This window comes from Grammomys surdaster, unplaced genomic scaffold (assembly GCF_004785775.1).
Source record: "Grammomys surdaster isolate TR1022 unplaced genomic scaffold, NIH_TR_1.0 185, whole genome shotgun sequence".
Classification (NCBI taxonomy): Eukaryota; Metazoa; Chordata; class Mammalia; order Rodentia; family Muridae; genus Grammomys; species Grammomys surdaster.
The window spans coordinates 14,592,637-14,600,405 of record NW_021604630.1 but is presented as its reverse complement, the minus strand read 5'-3'; positions in this window follow the sequence as shown (position 1 = coordinate 14,600,405).

The following is a 7,769-nucleotide window of genomic DNA, read 5'->3' as shown; positions in this document are numbered from 1 at the left end:
TCTCTCTCTCTCTCTCTCTCTCTCTCTCTCTCTCTCCTGTCTGTCTAGTTCATTCTGCTCTTGGCAATGTGATTCTCTCCTGCCTTGGCTTCCACTTAGCTGTGATTGCAGGTTAATACAGCCATTCCTAGTCAAATTAACATTTTTTTTAAAAGAAATGTCTTCAGCATTTCTTTAAACACCTGTAAACACTTGTACCTTTTAATTTAAATGGTCACAAATTTATTATTTTTCAAAATAATAATAATAAATCCCACTGTTGTGTGTGTGTGTGTGTGTGTGTGTGTGTGTGTGTGTGTTTGGTGTGTGTGTTTGTGTGATGTGTGAGTGTGAGGGTGTGTATTTGTTACAGAATACATATGGAAGTCAGAGGATAACTTTATGGAAATAATTCTCTCTTTTCCATATTTATAGGGGATCTCAAGATTGAATTCAGGTGGCCAAGCTTGCATGGAAAGAGCCGCCCACGTAAGTCTTTTATTTTTAGCACACATAGAAAAAATGCTCACAGAGGAAACAGGCTTTGTGAGATAAGATGTTAATGGTGAATCTTATATTTGCAATTAATTATTCATTAAATTCTAAAAGTTGAAGCAATTAATTTCTATACAATTATTTTTAAATCTGATAACTTTAAATGATATTCAATACAAACTAAGAATTTCCAAAAAGTGGTTTAAATTTAAATGGGCAAATGTTAAGACAGCTTTCCTGAAATAAAAAAAATAACTTTAGCAAAAACAATTTTATATGTGGTTTTAATTAATTATATCAAACTCATTAATTGGAATGAAAGGTATGAACATTTATGAAATAATACAAACTGTGAGTAAAGCTCAGTGCTAAAACAGATGTTACCTAATATTTCACATGCGCAAGATTTTATATTCCATCCTTAGTATCCTGAAAAAAATAAATCATATAAGATAATAACTCCAAAGCTTTTCTATTGCACAAAAGATTGTCTCTAGTTATAAGAGGATATATTAATATTTTCTTAAAGAGCTAAATACAAAAAATTATGTCTGCTAATTTTTATAGAAAATTTATATGTTAAAGAAATATCTCTGAGCCATTACATTTTAGATACAGTTTGACAAGTGCCATGGAAACACAGTGTTGTGTGGAGTGCTCATTTATTGCTTCTACAAATACTCAGTGCTACAATGTCTTCATGCCTGCACCTACAGGCACAAACTGAATCTTATAGGAAAAAAAAAGAAGAAGAGAAATGAAGGGGCAGCAATATTATTTGTTTCAGGGACATGAGACATGACTCCACAGGTGAGAGCAATTGTCACTGTTTCTAAGGGCTAACTCTGACTTGCAGCTCACAACCACCTGTAGCTCCAACTTCAGGATACCCAGCATCCTCCTCTGACTCCTGAAGGCACTGGGATGCCTGTACAGGCACATGTACAAACATAAACCTATAAGTAAAATCTTTTTTAAAATGTTTATTTTACTAGTATAGTGTTGATTTATTTATTTACTTATAAGTTATTTATTTATTTATAAGTACATTATTTTACGTTCCTTGGCCTCTCAAGTGCTGGGAGTAGTGTACAGATGTGTTCTATCTCACTCAATCCTCGCCCTAAAAAACCCACGTCAACGAAACTCAAATTATTTTAGAGAGGTGTCAGGTGGCCAGTTTTTAATTTTCTTTAAATATCTTTTCCAATGTAGAAAAATTGACACACAACTTTCCAAGAAGCATTTGTCAAAATAAAGTGTGTTACATCTATTTGATGACTGGATATTTCTTTCTCTCATAATCATTTTACTTAATTTATATTTACTCTAAAGGGCACATGAAGTAGTTAAAAATATTTAAAATTATAGTTATTTTGGGCCATAAATAAAATAATAATTAGTGAGATAACTGTATAAGTATAAATTATGATCTTTACTGTATTACAATGGCAATATATTTTAAGGAAGAATTAATTTAAAATATTTTTAAAACACGCCTTGATTAATAGGAGAAAAATGTTCATATACACAAGTAATTAGTGCCTTCTAATGCAGTGGGTGTATAATATATGCATGCATATAGATTAGGGGATGATAATACTGTGACATTAGTTGTACACAATGCTCTTATAAATATTAATGATTCCTAATCAGAAGGTAAGCTGTAATTCTTTGGATTATTTGTCATTTTAATAAGGTATAATGGTACTCTACATCAGATAATGATTAGATGCAAAGCATAATTAAAATTTATAACTTGTTGAACTCAAATATACTAGCTTAATTTTAAACCTCATCATTACCTTTATCTGATTTGCTAATGTATTTACATATTGGCTACATACATGTAGAAAACGGCACATATAAAACTGAAAATAACTTTCACATGTAGCATAGGACTTTACAGTAATTAAATCTTTGCAAGCCTATTTATACTTGAAAATACTGGAATGTTAGAAATTTCGAAGGGGTTTCCTTAAAGAAAGTTTTCTTTGCCAGGCCAATGACATTTTTTACACAACCTGTGTCTGTACTTAGCTCTTTATTTCTAGCTGCTAAAAATGTGACTAAAATATTAATTGTTTATGCATTGATTTTAAAAATCTTGGTAACATTTTTCAATTTGGTGGATTGCCAGTGGTCGGTCTATCTATCTATCTATCTATCTATCTATCTATCTATCTATCTATCTATCATCTATGAATAGGGAAGGAGACAGAAAGCTACACATGAAAACATGTATATTCTCATGGGAGGAGGTACATATTTATCTACATGCTTGTAGAAGCCTAAAATTGGTGTTGAATGCTTTCCTTGATCATTCTTACACTCCTAGGATACTGAGGTGGAACTCATGAGGATCCTGGAGCTCACGAATTCTGGCTGGTCTTGAAGGACAAGTTGCCTTGAGAAATCCCTGTCTCCCCTCCTGAGACTTAGAGTTCCTGGTTATTGTCTCATCTGTTGACTTTCATCTAGGTTTTTACAGATGTTTTCATGCTTGTGTGGCAAACACTTTATCTCTAGGGCTGTCTCACAAAGTTTAAGTTTTTGTTTTTGTTTTTTTTTTTTTTAAATATTAGATTATACGAGTTTAAAACCAACCAACTGACCAAAAGGAAATGGTTCCAAAGTCTTTTCAGTTGTAAATTAAATATTGGAGTCTTTGTTAATTATTTTCTATTTTAGGATAATTACTTCTTGGCCTTCCTAGGCATTGGCAACCAGTGCCATCCACAGGAGTCCAGCACATTTACAATAACAGTTTCTTAAGCCGGTAGGCTGGTACCCAGGATCCTGAGCTGTAGGCATTGCCTAAGTAGGCATATCTCCCTTTCTTGCTGTCAGCCAATAGAGAATGACCATTTTATTATTAACAAGGGATTTTCTCTATTGAGATCTTTGTACTTGAAAGATCCTGTAAACCTAAAACTGTCTGCTGTTCCAATTATCTCCATTGGAAACATCAGTCCAGATCTAGAATCAGAGGGGAGTATGGGATTGTTGAGTAAGTAGAACAAGTCTGTTGGGGTTTCTTTGAGGACCTGGAGTCAACAGGAGCCAGAGTTGTTGCAAATCTTGTACTGTCATGTTCCATGAACTAAGCCAAACTCAAATAAAACTGCAGTAAAACAAACAAGCCATTCTTACTTAAGTTGGCTGAAGTTGAACTTAATTTTCATGAAATCCACAGTCCTGGGTGACATAAGTATACTTTTGGACACCAGGGAATGGAAAGCAAATGTGATTCGGTCAACAAATCTTTGCTGAATTTCAAACATGTTCTAGGCATTATTCCTGATATAGCAAATTAAAAGTGTTTCTGTCTTTTTAAAACCTATATTTTGGTTGGGATGGATACACAATAAAACATAATCATAATAAAGTAGTAAATTCTAAATCATCTAGAAAGATAAGGATTGCTGGAAACATTTTTGAGCATTATGGTGGTTTGAATATGCTTGGCCCAGAGTACCAGTGTTAGGAGGTGTGGTCTTGTTGCAGTAGGTGTGCTGTTGTTGGAAAAAGTGTGTAAATATTGGTGTGGGCTTTGTGACCTTCCTCCTAGCTACATAAGAGAGAATCTTGTCCTGGCTCCAAGTGATTTATCAGCTATTCATGACTATAATTTAATATGAGGCAAACTACTTTATTTAACACATAGCTTGTGAGCCTTAAGTACCAAAATCTTGCTGTCCATTGGTTTAACATTTGATCGGGGCCAAACATCATTATACAACACTGAGAATAGCTGCAGAGAGAGTATTACCTTGCAAAACAAGTGCCTTGTACAAGAGATAGCATTTTGTAACAGTTCAGTGTGAGAACCACCTTAATCCTGTCTGAGGATGATCTAGATCCACATTTGGATCCCAGTCTTAAAAGGTTCTTCCTGTTCTTAAAACCACCAACCTGGGAACCAGCATTCCAAACACGTATTATGAGGGGACTGACAAACATATCAATGCCATAGCATGAAGGTTTTGGGTTTATCAGGGAAACTTTGCTAGCTGACAATACAGGAAGAGATTACTACAAAATGTGACAATTTTAAAGTGAGTAAGAGTTTATCGGGGTTTGGAAGGAACAAAATAAAGAATGGTGAGATCAGAGGTTTAGAAAGTACTGGTGATACGTTAGGAGTATATAGGAAAGGTAGATAGTGGAGGCCAGGTGCAATGAGATTATGGACTGGGTGCAAGTGTTTATACTTTTCAGGTCTTGAATATGACCATTATGGTGGAAGGAAATATTAGGGAAAGAAATAGAAGTGGAGAGAGAACCAATATTGAAATCACCCCCAGCCAGAATGAGAACCCACCCCAGGGTCTGCAAGATTTATTTTGTGTGAACTTGAGTGACCTGGGTAATGATACGCATTTAAAGCAAAACATCCAAAACAAAGGAGCTTATAGTTTCTGAGAACACTATGGTTCAGAATGACTGCACAAACCCTAGACTGCACGTTTGCATCATTTACTGTTTTTAAATGCCCTTTACAGCTGAGCCCAGTTCTAGTTGACACAGAACAAACCAATCACTCTCACTGACATGCATTTCACCCTCAGCTCCCTTTATGACCCTCATTACCTTAAAATCCAGTGTTAGCTCTGAAAAAAATCTTTTTGTATCCTTTAAGACCCAGAGAGTAAGAGTCAAGGAGTTATTAAAGTATTACTTGGATTCCACAGGCAGAATCAATCATTTCCCGTTTCACTAGTCTATGTCTTTCCAAATTCCGAATTATAAATTCTAAGGGCTGACTCCATCCTACGTATAATCTTTGACCATGTCTCACTGTGGTGCTTAGCAAATAATAAGCCTTCCAGTACTGTTTGAGCCAATGACGAAACGGACACAAGCCAAGTGGAATGAACTCCCCACAAATCTGACATTATATAGGGCAGCCTGGAGAAAGCCTTGCAAAGCCTTGCAGGGTTAATGATCAAAAGGGAAATGGACTCTGACTTCAGAGATGTATATCAGAGAGAACTCAGGAAGAAGACTACTTCAAAGGATGGAGACTGGTACCACTGAGGGCTGCTTCTGAAGTGTGACAACTCCGATCTGTCCCTGTGGGCTTGAGGCCTGACTGTGATGAAACACCAAAGTAGAACTTGACCAAGGGCATTTCTGAACATGGAACTCTTTCTTGGTAGGGTGGTTAGTATAAAGGCAACTGCAGTGTAAAACTCTCACTGGGATACTATTAAAAGCTAGCTATTAGCAGGCAAGAAAAATGTGTTCTAAGACTTGTTGGAGGAGCTAAGGCAAGTGGTGTTTCATCTGAGAATTTTCAGCTTATAATGACACAGATAAAAAGTAAGTTAGGACTGGTGCCTCAAGCCTAGGTTTGCACATACAGCGAGTTTGCTGGCACACATCTACTTAGAGACTAGGCAAGAATATCACAGTGTGAATAGGAGATTATAAACATTTAAAAGTTTTTATTTTATTCTGTATTATAGTGTGGTAGGTCTGCTTATGCATGGCCATAGTGTGCATGTGGAGATCACATGACAATTCTTGGGAGATGATTCCATCTATCTGGAGTTCTCAGGCATATGAACTTTTACCCTTGTAACCATCTCTGGCTGGCTATTGTATTTTAGTGTATGTGTGGCTTATTATGGGACCATAACAACTGGGGAATTCAATAAAGTTGGATCTCTAGGTCTACTCAGCTAGTTTCTTTCCATTAACAAAGCTAACTATCCACTGACTGTTCTGTTGGCCAGTTTGTCATAAACAAGGGCTCCATTTTTGTGTGGCTCTGCAGTACTTCCAATTTGATCACCTATAGCTGCTTTAGGGCTTGTCACTTCTATTCTGTTAGTTTAATGCACAGGTTAGCAGTTTTCTTCCTTCTCAAAGAAAAGAGGTTATTTGTCTCTACGTCAATGAAAAGACTGATTTTTACTTGGAGTTCAAACTAAAGACAGTTGTTGATTGAACACCTGTACTGGCTGGTTTGTGTGTCAACTTGACACAAGTTGGAGTTATCACAGAGAAAGGAGCTTCTGTTGAGGAAATGCCTCCATGAGATCCAGCTATAAGGCATTTTCTCAATTGGTGATCAACAGGGGAGGGCTGATTGTGGGCAGTGCCATTACTGGATTGGTAGTCCTGGGTTCTATAAGAAAGCAGGCTTAGCAAGGCAGTGGAAGTAAGCCAGTAAGTAACATCTCTCCATAGCCTCTGCATCAGCTCCTGCTTCCTGACCTGCTTGAGTTCCAGGCCTGACTTCCATTGGTAATCAACAGCAATGTTAAAAGTGTAAGCTGAATAAACCCTTTCCTCCCCAACTTGCTTCTTAGTCATGATGTTTTGTGCAGGAATAGAAACACTGACTAAGACAACACCACTGCAGGAATCCATAGCATGGTTTCTGAAACTGTCAATCAGGCTTTAAATCTCATCTGAGGAAAATAGACCTTTCCCAGCAATTGTCATAGAAGAATGAACAAATCCACACCAGTATACAACAAAGAAAACCATCAATGTAATATAAAATGTGGTTTTGAGTGATGTATGAACACTAAAATAAGGAAATACTCAGTATAGTTAGGATAGCCCTAAAATTCTTCCTTTCAAGAAAAATTTCCTTCTCTCCAACTGCCACGTCTTTGCCATATTTGATTTTGTTAAAAAATTAGTTAATGTTCTTAGCTCACTATATTTGTACTGATAGACTTCCCTAGGTAAGTGAGGGTCACTTTCATAACAAGTTCACTTGCTAACTTCATATATTCTCTGAGCAATATCAGACACTCGTGGAATGGGAATCTCATGTTGGGGCAAACGGTCTGCCTTTTGCTTAGAGAGATCAAGCATGATAACACAAAGAAGAGGTAGGAACCCAATAAAACACAAGCTCAAACGTAGCATCCTCAACTCTGGTCTGACAAGGTTGGAGCTCATTTTGGCAGCATGACCTAGGTTGGCAGCATTTGATCCACGTCTACTAAGGGACTAAGAAACTATAAGAGCACCGTTTCTGGCATACAGCTCCAGCTTACAGTGCATTTTATTATTATTATTATTATTATTATTATTAATCATTTCATTCATTTACATCTCAAGTGATATCCCACTTCCCGGTTATGTCCACCACCAATCCCCCCATGATATCCCACTTTCTGATTACAGTGCATTTTAACTAAACCAGTCTCTCTTCTACTTAATCATTTGGTAGTCCAGACGCCATTCAGTTACCAAGAAACGGAACAACAAATCACTAGCAGACACATTTAATGTGAGTATAATGTACATCACCATTAATGACAGTTTTG